The sequence below is a fragment of the Protopterus annectens genome, chromosome 1.part1 (genome assembly GCF_019279795.1).
Source record: "Protopterus annectens isolate FY-2018-M chromosome 1.part1, PAN1.0, whole genome shotgun sequence".
NCBI classification, from domain to species: domain Eukaryota; kingdom Metazoa; phylum Chordata; order Ceratodontiformes; family Protopteridae; genus Protopterus; species Protopterus annectens.
In genome coordinates, this window is record NC_056726.1 from 1,495,615,260 (window position 1) to 1,495,628,369 (window position 13,110).

General features: G+C 39.7%; 1 pseudogene; it reads right to left on the reverse strand.

Moving 5' to 3' along the window:
* Positions 1–988: 988 nt before the first annotated feature.
* The window catches only part of LOC122813818, a 116,357-nt pseudogene continuing 104,235 nt past the window's right edge, over positions 989–13,110 (reverse strand).

The following is a 13,110-nucleotide window of genomic DNA, read 5'->3' on the forward strand; positions in this document are numbered from 1 at the left end:
ACACACTTTGAGATAAGCATTATATACAACCACACAGACACTCCTGGGGAAGGCTGGCACAGATTCTCCATCTGTGCCCATTTTACCCAGACTATACGGTAGAAATCACTGCAACCACCCACTAATATTTAGCAGTTACTCAAAGGCCCTTATGAAAGGGTGTCCAATTATATTGTGCAATATTATTATCCAAATAATAAGTGCAACTGAACAGTCAAGGCTTATTGGAGTGGCTTGGCCAGTATTACTATATACATGCAATGTACTCTAGAGCTTAAATTATTTCTACACAAAACAGCCACAGTTGAAATGTTTAAGAAATATTTAATAATAAATAATAAAAACACAATACAATACTTTTTACTATGCAGTGCTAGTCAAGAGTTCAGGGAGCACAGGAGAATGCTTAAAATAATACAGTAGATTAGTTCTGACATCAACACAAAAAAACACTTAGTCTAATTTTTCTATTTCCTAGCTATTTCTAAGAGAAACACTAAAGTCTAAGATCCCACTTATATACAGACACAGAATGCTGATGAGTTGGGTGTTCTCAAGACAAGTGCTAAATGCTCTGATTCTTTCTGTCCTTAAATTGATAACACACTACCACTGACTCATTTCAGATTACATAATTTCTTTCTGGTTCCCAGGCTAACAGAAACTCAGAGGTTAATAGCCCTTTTGATCTTGCAGCTGGTCAGAATGTCAGAGCAATAAAAGGAAATTATACATGTAAATTCTAGCAAGTAACTCTGGTCTCAAAACAATAGCCAGAATTCCTTCATCCAGACATCTCAGTTCTGGGCTTTAGATCAAATAATTAAACCATGCTTGACTTATCAGATTTCCTCTAGCAGAGTGCAATGTGGTTACATCTTTGAAGTTCAACATTTAGCAAAGAGAACAAGCATGTGACTTACATTAATATTTATAAATTACAGAATTATCTGCAAAATTCTATCTGGCTGGGCTGGCAGCCTTCACCTATCTTCACAATCTGTTATGTATAAGAGCAATTTGAACAAAACACTTTAGGCTTTGTTGGGTATTAGATTTTTGAATTCTAATCTTAATATCTGAATTGTGGGCATTTGGTGGCCTTGCTCCATGTATAGTTTCTTGATGTCATGCTCCAGCATGTGGGAAGCATATGTGTTTTCCATGTACATCACAGAAATCTAGGAGAGACCCAACTCCATGTGGGATTTATTGTGTAATAGACCATTTTACTGAGCTGCTGGGGGTCATAGATTGAACCCACACCAAAATAAAGGTGTCATCTGGTGACTTGGGAAGAAGGTATGTGAATTGTAAGTCACATCACTCCATTAATTCCTAGCTTATCTGTAATGGACAGGGCATCATCTATAATGTGTCTGCAAGCCACCCATACTGTTACCATGACTTCCACATATGGCATACATGTTACCTTCACCAATGTTTTGTAATGGATGACTTCTCACAGGAGAATGTTATTGGTGACATCAAATATGTCCTGGAGCCTGGCTGATCACATTCATCAGAAATCAAAAGAGTGCAACAGATTATGGATACAACTGTGCCTTGTCCTATTCTAAACCAGGATCACTGTAGAGCCTGTGTTCAGGCCGCTGAAGGCTGCATGGATAGATTTTATGGAACCCTACAGTATGACCCAGGTGCATATGCTAAAGTTTTTGCACTACATGCACTGATACATAATTTAATACGTATGAGGCAGTTACAGCAGGTGGGACTATTGCAGGAAGAATATATCACAGCACATAAGGCAGTGAAAGCTGTACCAGCTGAGATTTGAGTGAAGGACTCAGCACCAGAGGATGAAAATATTAGATACAGGCAGGTGTGATATGCTGTGGCACTGGCAAAAAGGCAGAGACTTGTTCATCGATCTGGCCCATAGAATTGCTCATACACTACAGTAAAAGTGAGGTAGGCAAACCCAACAGCAGATGTGCTGCCCATGCATAGGATGGCCACACTGTGCATCAGACATAAGCAACCCAAGTAATAAAGTACAATAGGCAAGTTTGCAATATCTAAAAATGCTTTCTTAAATGTTCAGGAATAATTAAACAATATTTGGTTATAATTGTATACTTTAGCAGAGATGAGATGCAGCATTTTTAATTGGCAATTTATTCAGAATTATGCTGAGATAACTTTTGGTGACAAGGCCTGTATCTTTAAATTTTTATAATGCTACATTAAAATGCAAATATATTAACATGAACTCATTTTTATCGCCAATTACTTTTAATTATATCATGGATGAGTTCTGGTCCAGGATAATTATTAACAACAATTCCTAATATTCCTTTTCGTCCAGCAACGTAGCCGTAAAGTTTAGTGTTCATTTTCCGTGCCAGTTCATGTGGTGCTTGACCGCCACAAGTAAAACTTGAATGTGTTATAAACAGGGTATCACCTGAGCTACGCAGTGCTTTATCTAGGTGAGCTTTGACCAGGTTCCACTTTTCATCTTCTCCAGCACTCCAAGTGTCTTCAAGATCTGTTGATCTGAAGGGAATTCCAAAATTGTAATCTGAAAAGTCTCTTAAAATAATGATCTTTCCACGGCATTCTCTCATGTATGGAATACGGTCTTGCAAATAAAATCTTTCTGCAGGAAATTTACTCATTTCTGCCTTTAGTGTAGCAGTGAAAGACCTTGTATTGCCATATGGTTCATACTCCTCACTAATTCGCATCAGAAACACTTCGGATGAATTGGCTTCCAAGTACAATATCATTTGTGACACTACATCATAAAAATTACATTCCTGATAAAAGGCTTCATGATGGATTGGCAAACTGTTATAGAAATGCCTACATCTAATGTCAAAGAATCAAATTCCAAGTTGCATTTGAGTACCTAAAGAAAGACTTTGACACCAAACCCATATCACACCTCCAGCACGGGCCATAGTGTCATGTGTCCCAGGAATTGAAAGCTGTGATATTTTCTTGTCATCAGGAATAGATTTCATCCAACGTTCATTGTATGATTCAGAGGGCGGGCTATCTGTCACATTCCAATAATCAGGATCTCTAGCATTAATATTTCCCATTATTTCAAGGTATACCTAGGAACATTTTAAACACAAGTATGAAAAATGACAACAACAAACAATTGTAGAAAGCAATAAATATGAATATTACCAGAAAACATCACTGCCAAAACAAATTGCTACAACAGCAAGGTTGTTGAATTCCAACAGTATTGCAAAACTGAACTGGGAAAAGATAATCAACATGACAGGCAATGGGCCAGATTCAGAGGGTGTACCCTGCACTTGCAGAGGGTAAAAGGAGCAGGTTCCATGATCACAGGAAATGTGATTCACAAATATGTTAGCTGTAATGAGGAATGAGCTCGTATCGGCTAAATTACATGCCTCTGAAATGCATGGTGCTACTGCAAGTGTTAATCAGCACTTTCCTGTGGTAATCATCTCTGGACAACCATGTATATCATTGGTAAATGCACTCTTCCATTCACTTTCGCAAACACATACACAAATTAAAAAAAACACACACACACACACACACACACACACACACACACACAAACTCACACATTCAAAAAAACACACACTCATGCGCGCACACACACACAAACACACACACACATTCAAAAAAACACACGCATGCACACGCACACACAAACACACACACATTCAAAAAAACACACACTCATGCGCACACACACACACACACACACATTCAAAACAACACACATTTGTGTGCGCACACACACACACACACACATTCAAAAAAACACACACATGCACATGCACACACACACACACACACACACACACACACACACACACACACAGATTCAAAAAAACACACACTTGTGCACATACACACACACACATTCAAAAAAACACACATTTGTGCACACACACACACACACACACACACATTCAAAAAAACACACACTCGCACACACAGACACTCGCGTGCATGCACACACACACACACACTCATTGTTGATCAGCCCCAACAAAATTGCAGTCAGAGACACAATCACCCATTCCCCTCCCCACACATACACAAATACAACTGAGACTAGTTATCTTCCTGCATACTCTCAGGACATGCAGGCACACAAACAGAAACTCACACCCACACCACCACCACAAGCCCACTAAAATATTTTGCAAATAATTCTAATATGATCTCACACATTGAAACTAATGATCGAATGGAAACTTTTAGTGGAGTTAGCTTACATACCTGAGCGCTTCTCTGAATTGCTTGGCTGGGTAAATACACTACTGCATGCATTTCTGAGGCATTCATGGCTGATTAGTGATGTCCACTTCCCTGGAATTCCCCGTTAGCATGTAGCCTGGCTGAGGAGACAGCCCGTCAGACTGATTCTACCTACGGCACAGAATGACTGCTGACATCTGTCTCTGAATCAGAAAGGGCCACTGCTATTGAGAAAATGAGTGTGTTAGGATTTACTACTGGCAGTAGCCCTTTCCAAACTGAAAATGTATGTGAGTTCCAAATAACAAGTGATCTTGTACAGTTTTTTTTTTGTTTTTTATACAAAAGAACAGCTTCATTTTAAACTCTTATTTCAGAAGCACAGTTATAAATCTTCAATTCATTCATAAACTATTAAAATGCTGCAAAAAACAGTACTGATTTTTATGTGAGGGAAGAAAGTTGAGGCAGATATTTGGTATTTTACTTTTCCAAGTTAAAAGGTATTTGGTATTTTGTTTACTCAAGGTAAGACGGTTTGTTATTTCAATGGGGATGGGAGGATTAAATAACAAAAAGTGTTATTGATCTATTACAGAAAGCTGTTAGTTGCATACTTAATAAGATCTTTTGGTCAGTCATTTACTCCTCCAAAACAATTTCTATTTTTTTTACTTTTCCTTTAAGCTCACTCAGAGTGTTCATAGTCTGTGCATGTTACATCTGCCATTTAGCTATTTGTTTACAACCTGTAAAAAGGGCTAGCCTACCTTATGAGTAACATTGTACAGTACTGTAAATACAGCATCCTGCCTTACGAGTAACATTGTACAGTACTTCAAATACATTACCATTTTGGAGTATAGGAAGGCAGTGAAGATGGGATATGCACATGTAGTATATAGATACTTTTGCATTACATATAGTTTTCCTAAGAAAATAGCAATGTTTTGTATTCATGTTCACTTTGTTTTCAACAATGTGAAGCTATACTAGTTAAGAACATGTCACTCATGTATACTGAATACACTGCCCCCACACACACCCTCACAACATTCATACCCACTACATTCACTTGGTGAACTCAAGTGCAAGTGATGGTCTTGTGTTTTCTCTATTATTACCCACGCAGTAATTAGAAGACTAATACCTTCAAAGCACAGTAACAGCCTGCGCTATGTTCATTTTAGGATACTGTAGGTACAATACAATATAGGCATCCCTAAATACAACAACGTGTAATTGACATGATGATAATTTCCTGTCTGTGTGTTGTTGTCAATCACAATGGCGATTGAATTATTTGCTGTACTGTTTTATTGTCTGAATCTTAAAGCCATTCTATGGTACTTGTACAAACCAACTCCTGCCCAGTATAAGCTGCCCAAAGCTCAGAACGCTCTCTTTGTATCCACAGCCTGTATAGAGGGCTACCAGCTGTATATCATATGTACATGATTTCTCAGACCAATCAACATGTTGCTAAGTATTAGTCAGTTTTTCTTTCATGTTCTGTTTACAGTGATCCACATATACTGCACATTCACTTAGAATAGCTCTCGACAATTGGACGGTGTTAGTATTGGACCCCCCTCTTCTCTCTTTCACCCCTCCCTCACTCAAAAAGAAAGAGTCCAAAGGAAAATTTACCAAGAATCAAAATCATTGTCATGGACCAGATAAAACCATTATTTCTCGACATTTTTTATTTTGACTTCATGGCCACAGTCCCTAAAGAAAAATAAGGTGATTGAATTGTTAATCTTAGGCCAGTAATCAAAGAGCAACTCAAGTAATGGCCAAATTTTATCAAGCATGAAATGGAACAGGACAAAATCAGTTTTCATAGGATGGAAGAGCTCTATACAGTCAACAAAAAAAGACCAGGATTGGCTGTGGTTTTGGACCATCAGCTTCTTATCACAAAGTTTAGAATCAAATTAAAGAAAGCGAAACAATCACTAGGCCAACTAGACAGACACTCAATAATATTCCATTTGAATAAGTACTGGAGGTGAACAATCAATTTAAGGGAATAGAACTGGTGGATAGCAGTGCCCAGAAGATGACAAAAAAAGCATATTCTAAAAAGAAAGAAGATTAAGAAGGCAAAATGATTGTCTGAGGGCCTTCAGAAGTGACCAAGGAAAGAAGGAGAACAAAAGGCAATGAAGATGGGTAGCATCTGTCAAACTCAATGCAGACTTTCACAGAGAATAACAATAAGAGATATGAAGAATTTTAAAGGAGCACTGTAATGAATGGGAAGAACATAACAGAATAACAATAAGAGATATGAAGAATTTTAAAGGAGCACTGTAATGAACGGGAAGAACATAACAGAATAACAATAAGAGATATGAAGAATTTTAAAGGAGCACTGTAATGAACGGGAAGAACATAACAGAATAACAATAAGAGCTATGAAGAATTTTAAAAGAGCACTGTAATGAACGGGAAGAACATAACAGAATAACAATAAGAGATATGAAGAATTTTAAAGGAGCACTGTAATGAACGGGAAGAACATAACAGAATAACAATAAGAGATATGAAGAATTTTAAAGGAGCACTGTAATGAATGGGAAGAACATAACAGAATAACAATAAGAGATATGAAGAATTTTAAAGGAGCACTGTAATGGATGGGAAGAACATAACAGAATAACAATAAGAGATATGAAGAATTTTAAAGGAGCACTGTAATGAATGGGAAGAACATAACAGAATAACAATAAGAAATATGAAGAATTTTAAAGGAGCACTGTAATGGATGGGAAGAACCTAACAGAAGGGGGGACAACAGATCTCCTCAAGAGGAATGGAACCATTCAATGACATTTCCAATTAAAAATGGACATTACTAAAGGTTAAAAAAATGAGAGGGACCTAGCAAACGTGCAAAACAAAATATGTGGCTGGAAAATGCAGAACTACATAAGAAGGACCCTAACATCACTGTTACATATGATTGCATGTTCTGTGATCTACAGCCAGGTATTCTGGAGACTGAAGTTAAATGGGTCCCAGAAATGTTTAATAATAACAATACTGCAAGCAGTGATGGAATTTCAGATAAAATATTTAAAACTCTTCAAAACGTTGCTGTTGTGGTGTTGATCATAATTTCCCATGAAATTTAGAAAGCAGGCAATGTCCATTGGATTACAAAAGGTCAATTTATATTCCAGTCCCTATCCCAAGAAAGACACTGTTAAAGACTGCTCAAAATATTCAACAAATGCACTTGTTTTACCTGCTAGCATGGTAATTCTTAAATTCTGGAAGCTGGATTGCAGAGGTATAATGTGTGACATTTGCCACATGCATAAGGTGGTTTAAGAGAAGCAGAGGCACCAGAAATCTCATTGCTGATATCTACCGAATAACAGAGAAAGTTATGGGCTTGCAGCAAAATATTCACATCTGCATTTTGGACTACTTATAGGCCTTTGACGGTGCCCACCATAACAGACTGTGGCATGTTCTTAGAGAAATGGGGACACTGGGTCACCTAATTTGGCTCCTAAGGATATGCAGACCAAGAAGCAACAGTTAGAAGTGAATGCGATGACTGACTCAGTACTGGAAATCAAATGCAACAAAACTGTATACTGTCATCCTACTTATTGGATTTATTTTTTTGCAAATACATTTATTAAGTCTTCAGAAATTAAAAAAATACACAACATGCATCTAGTCAATATATTAGACAAAAAGGTGAATGTTATGCTGGAATCAAACCTGTTAGTAGAAGTATTTATAAGCTCAGCTATGCAGTTCAAATGAATTGTATCGCTATGTATTAAAATGTTTATTAGGAGCGGCTATGCTAGTTAGGAAGGTTCTAGAGGTTATGTGGGGAGGTATGTTAGTTGGGAATTACTGTCTACCTCTGTCTATCAGAGACATGGGGGCCAGACCTGGGGTGAATTTCCAATTTCCCATACATTGGCCAAGGTTACTGTTAAATAGGATTAGGGATGGACTCTGCTTCATATGGATGGGAAGCCTATTCCAGACCATGGGGATCCTCTGAGACATGTATCTGTCTCGCCAAAATGTTTTATTTATGTCACAAGCAAAATTGAAATTCCTGGATCTAGTGGTTCTAATGCTGTTCATTCTGCAGATGTGCAAAAGGTCTGTCAGAGCTGGATCTCAGGATGCCTTCTGTGCTAGGCATAGATCACCTCTCAGGAACCTATAGGTGACAGAGTATAGACATAGGGCTTTAAGGTGATTCATATATGACAATATGTTTATACTCTGGATTCTTCTGGTAAAGAACCTTTGTGGGCATTTCAGCTGTTGCATACTGTATGTTTGGTCAAGTGCATGATGAAGGGGGAATTATACTCAATGGTGGGTCTGATAAGGGATGAATAAAGTGACACTATGACTTCCTTGGACCTGAATGCCATGTTCCTACTCATAAGTTGAGCAACATAGACTGATGTTCTTACTCCCTTGACCACATGTTTGTCAAAGGTCATTACTGTCTACATATGTTCCCATATCCCTGACAACTGGGTCAAGTCTTAGTGGTGTCTTATCAATGGAGTAATCAGCCTGTCTGGCAGCTTTCCCAAAAGGCACTATAATGCATCTCTTGACATTGAGTTTCAATCCATGACTTTGGCACTAGTCGGTTGGCTGTCTCAGACCATCCTGTAAGATGTTTATGTCATTGGGGAATCTTCTGCAAATTTTGTTAGCCAAAGACTCCTGACTAATATCAACTAGGAGTGGTCCCAGCAGGACCCCTGTGGTACCCCACTGGTGACTGGTCTCCTAGTGCAGGTGGTATCACCAATCCTGACGTCTTCTTCTTGTCTATGAGCCAGCTGGCAATCCAATGAGTTATGTGGGGGTTTATGAGCAGTTCAGTGAGTTTGTTAACTGTACCTGAATGAGGTATTCCATTGAATGCCTTAGCTTGGTCCAGGTAGGTGGTGTACATGGTTTCCCACTCATCCATTGCCTTGGTGTCCTTTTCAATGAATATCACCAGGTTTAGTATGTGTACTTTTTCATTGGCAAAGCCAAACTGGGGTGGCTCCAGTATCCCCATATGCGGGTGACACCTCTCTGATGGGTGAAAGTAAAGAGGAGTTGAAGATTCTGTTAATGAAGGTGAAAATGCTGGCTTGAAAAAAATATTGCCTAACCATATTAATTTTTTGCAAATAGTTGGTGAAGAACTGAAAGTAGTGACAGATTATATTTTTGGGGAACCAAAAAGCTCCACAGATGGTGAATGCAACCAGGAAGTTAAAACACACTTGCTTACTAAGAGGAAAGCTATGGTAAATCTGAATAAGATACTAGAGAGTAAAGATATCACATATTTAACAAAGGTCCATATAGTCAAAGCTATGGGCTTCCCATTTGTAATATTTGACTAAGAGAGCTGGACTATGTGCACCCATAATATGATACTTTTGAACTGTGATACTGCAGAAATTTTTGGAGAATTTCACCTACTGCAAAAAAGATTAAATCAACCTGCAATTAAGGAAAAACTTGGACCATTCAGTGGGAGGTCTGATAGTACAGCTAACTCAGAGATTCAGAAAGAACCCTGGGGTTTGTGTTATAGATACAGTAAAAAGACCCTGTTTCTGCAGTATATTATTTGGGTCTATATTATATATTCGAAGTTTCAAAACTTCGAATCCCATATGTTCAACAACAACATATGATCGAAGTTTGAAACTTTGAATATATAATAAAACATAAAAAAAAAATAATTACCTTAATGCTCCCCCCTGCACCCCACCCTACTTAAATATACCAACTCCAAGATCGCACTGCAGTGCAGAAAAGGGAACTTCTCCAATTTTGCAATGTACAGCACCGTTACATTTAACCTTCAAATTTTTCAAAGTTTGATCATATGGTGTCAACCATATGACATTCAAACTTTGAAAAGTCCGTTCTTGTAATAGGAACCCCATTATTTTGTGATTCAGCAACACATTAGCTATAATGAGGAAAGACCTCATTACCAGCTAATTTAAAAAAAACTCCGAGTGCAGATTAGCACTTTCCTCTGGTAGTTAAAACTGGCCACCTAGAGTAGGCACCCCCCCTTCATCCCCTCCTCCATCCACACACATACACACATATGCACGCACATCATATATACCAGATCTGTCTCCTGGTTGTCAGAATGCCCATGATCTCTCATTCTTCTTGCTCTCAAAATCATGGTCAATCACAATCAGTCATTAATGCCAGACATTAGAGTTCCACGTTTCATATCCTTCAGTTAAAGCATGCTAGTGCAAAAGCTGTTATTTTAAGCATGCTAGTGCCAACACTGTTGTCCTAGGGACTTTTTATAAGAGGAATAATTCCACTCTGTCCATGACAGTGCACCTGTGTCCACTCATTATTTTTGCCTTTATCTAGATTTCGTCAGCTGTGAAGTTAGGAACTATGCTTGTATGTGACCTGTTTCTCTCCCTCATAACTCATGAACTGTTACAAACCTTCCATAATGACCAGTATAGTCATTATGTTAAAAGAATGTACTAGATTAACTTATTAGTTAGTTTAATAGGTTAATGCTACCATTTCCATGAAAGGGGTGCAGCATTCAAATCCCTATCCCTGGTGCCTACTGGCAGCCTTCAGTCCACGACGTCTTTCTTTTTTTTAAATAGATGCCTTTAAGTCATGCTATTAAGAGTCTCCCTGGTGTCTAGTGCTTTATTACCCACATCTTTTGTAAGTGTCATTGAAGCATATTGTTTAATGTAATCTCTGGTGGCTAGTGTTTCCCCCAACCATATCTTTTGTAGTTAAGAGCTGTTAAAGCACATTGTTTATAGATTCATAGGAGATTACTAGCCTAATGCCTCTAGTGCTTTTACAAGCCTAGCCATGTTATACCTATATTCCCTAAATGACCTTGGTTAGATGGTCATTATTCATGCAGCGAATCTGTGATCAGCACCAACAGTCCTGTCCATGAGGGACATAGGTGACATTGCCCTAGGGTGAATTTACAGTCTCCCATCCATTTGTCCAGGTTGCACTTGAATAGGGTCATTGAGGAGCTCTGCTTCACATGAATTGGAAGTTTATTCCAGAGGAATGTCAATCTCTGAAACAAAAATCTGTCTCTCCAGATATGTTCTGTTAATGTCACAGGCAAGATTGAGATCATAGGCTCATATGATCATAGGAAGTTACTAGGCTCTTGTCCCTGAGGCCTTACAAGCCTAGCCAAGAATTTAGCCGATGAACCAACAAGTCAGCACCCGATGCCACTGTCCAGCAGGGACACAGGTAGAATCCCAGGGGTGTATTTCCTCTTCTCCATAGCAGGGACACAGGTGGAATCCCAGGGGTGTATTTCCTCTTCTCCATAGCAGGGACACAGGTGGAATCCCAGGGGTGTATTTCCTCTTCTCCATCACAGGGACACAGGTGGAATCCCAGGGGTGTATTTCCTCTTCTCCATAGCAGGGACACAGGTGGAATCCCAGGGGTGTATTTCCTCTTCTCCATAGCAGGGACACAGGTGGAATCCCAGGGGTGTATTTCCTCTTCTCCATAGCAGGGACACAGGTGGAATCCCAGGGGTGTATTTCCTCTTCTCCGTAGCAGGGACACAGGTGGAATCCCAGGGGTGTATTTCCTCTTCTCCGTAGCAGGGACACAGGTGGAATCCCAGGGTGTATTTCCTCTTCTCCGTAGCAGGGACACAGGTGGAATCCCAGGGGTGTATTTCCTCTTCTCCGTAGCAGGGACACAGGTGGAATCCCAGGGGTGTATTTCCTCTTCTCCGTAGCAAGGACACAGGTGGAATCCCAGGGGTGTATTCCCTCTTCTCCGTAGCAGGGACACAGGTGGAATCCCAGGGGTGTATTTCCTCTTCTCCGTAGCAGGGACACAGGTGGAATCCCAGGGGTGTATTTCCTCTTCTCCGTAGCAGGGACACAGGTGGAATCCCAGGGGTGTAATTCCTCTTCTCCATACAGTTATCCAGGTTGCAGTTAGAAAAGGATAACGAGGTAGAGTCTGCTTGACATGGAAAGAGAGTCTGTTCCACAGAAGGGAGAGTCTCTGAGGCACAAATCTGTCCAGCCAGCAAGTCTTATTGATGATTCAGAACAGGTTGAGGTTCTGAGTGCGGGTTACTCAAGTAGAGCTTGACTTGCAGATATGCAGCAGTCCCATCAAGGTGGGGCCTGAGATTGCTTTGTAAGACAGAGGTCACCTCTGAGGATTCTGCATGAGACTCAGCAGAGGAACAGGGCTTTTGGCCTATCTGTGAAGGGTAAATGTTAGAGGCCCTTGATTATTTTGGTGAGGAACCTCAGTGGTCTCTCCAGCTTCTTCATGTACCCTGTGAGGCACATGTCAAAAGGGGCATTGTATTCAATAATGGGTGTTATAAGGGAAGAATACAGAGATGTTATGGCCACCTTGTCCCTGGATGAGATACCCTTACTAATGAGGTGGGCCATGTAGAAAGCCTTCTGTACTATGGAGTCAATATGGTGGTCAAAAGTCAGGTTACTATCAACCTGAGTGCCCAAATCCCTCACGACTGATTACATGCTTAGGACCTAGTTATCAATGTGATAATTTGTGAGGATGTCACTCTCCCCAAAGGAGATGATGATACATTTTTGGAATTCAGTTTGAAGCCATGTTTCTGGCACCAGTCATTTGTTTGGGTGAGACCCTCCTGAAGGATGTCCACATCACTAGGGGAATCAATGACAGCACCCAACCCACAGCCATCTGCAAACCTGGCCAACCACAGCCCACTGGATTTGGCTTACTCCTCAGAAAAATATACCCCAAACAAGGGCAGCCCTAAGACCGATCCCTGGTGTACGATGCTTCTTATGGGTCTACTGC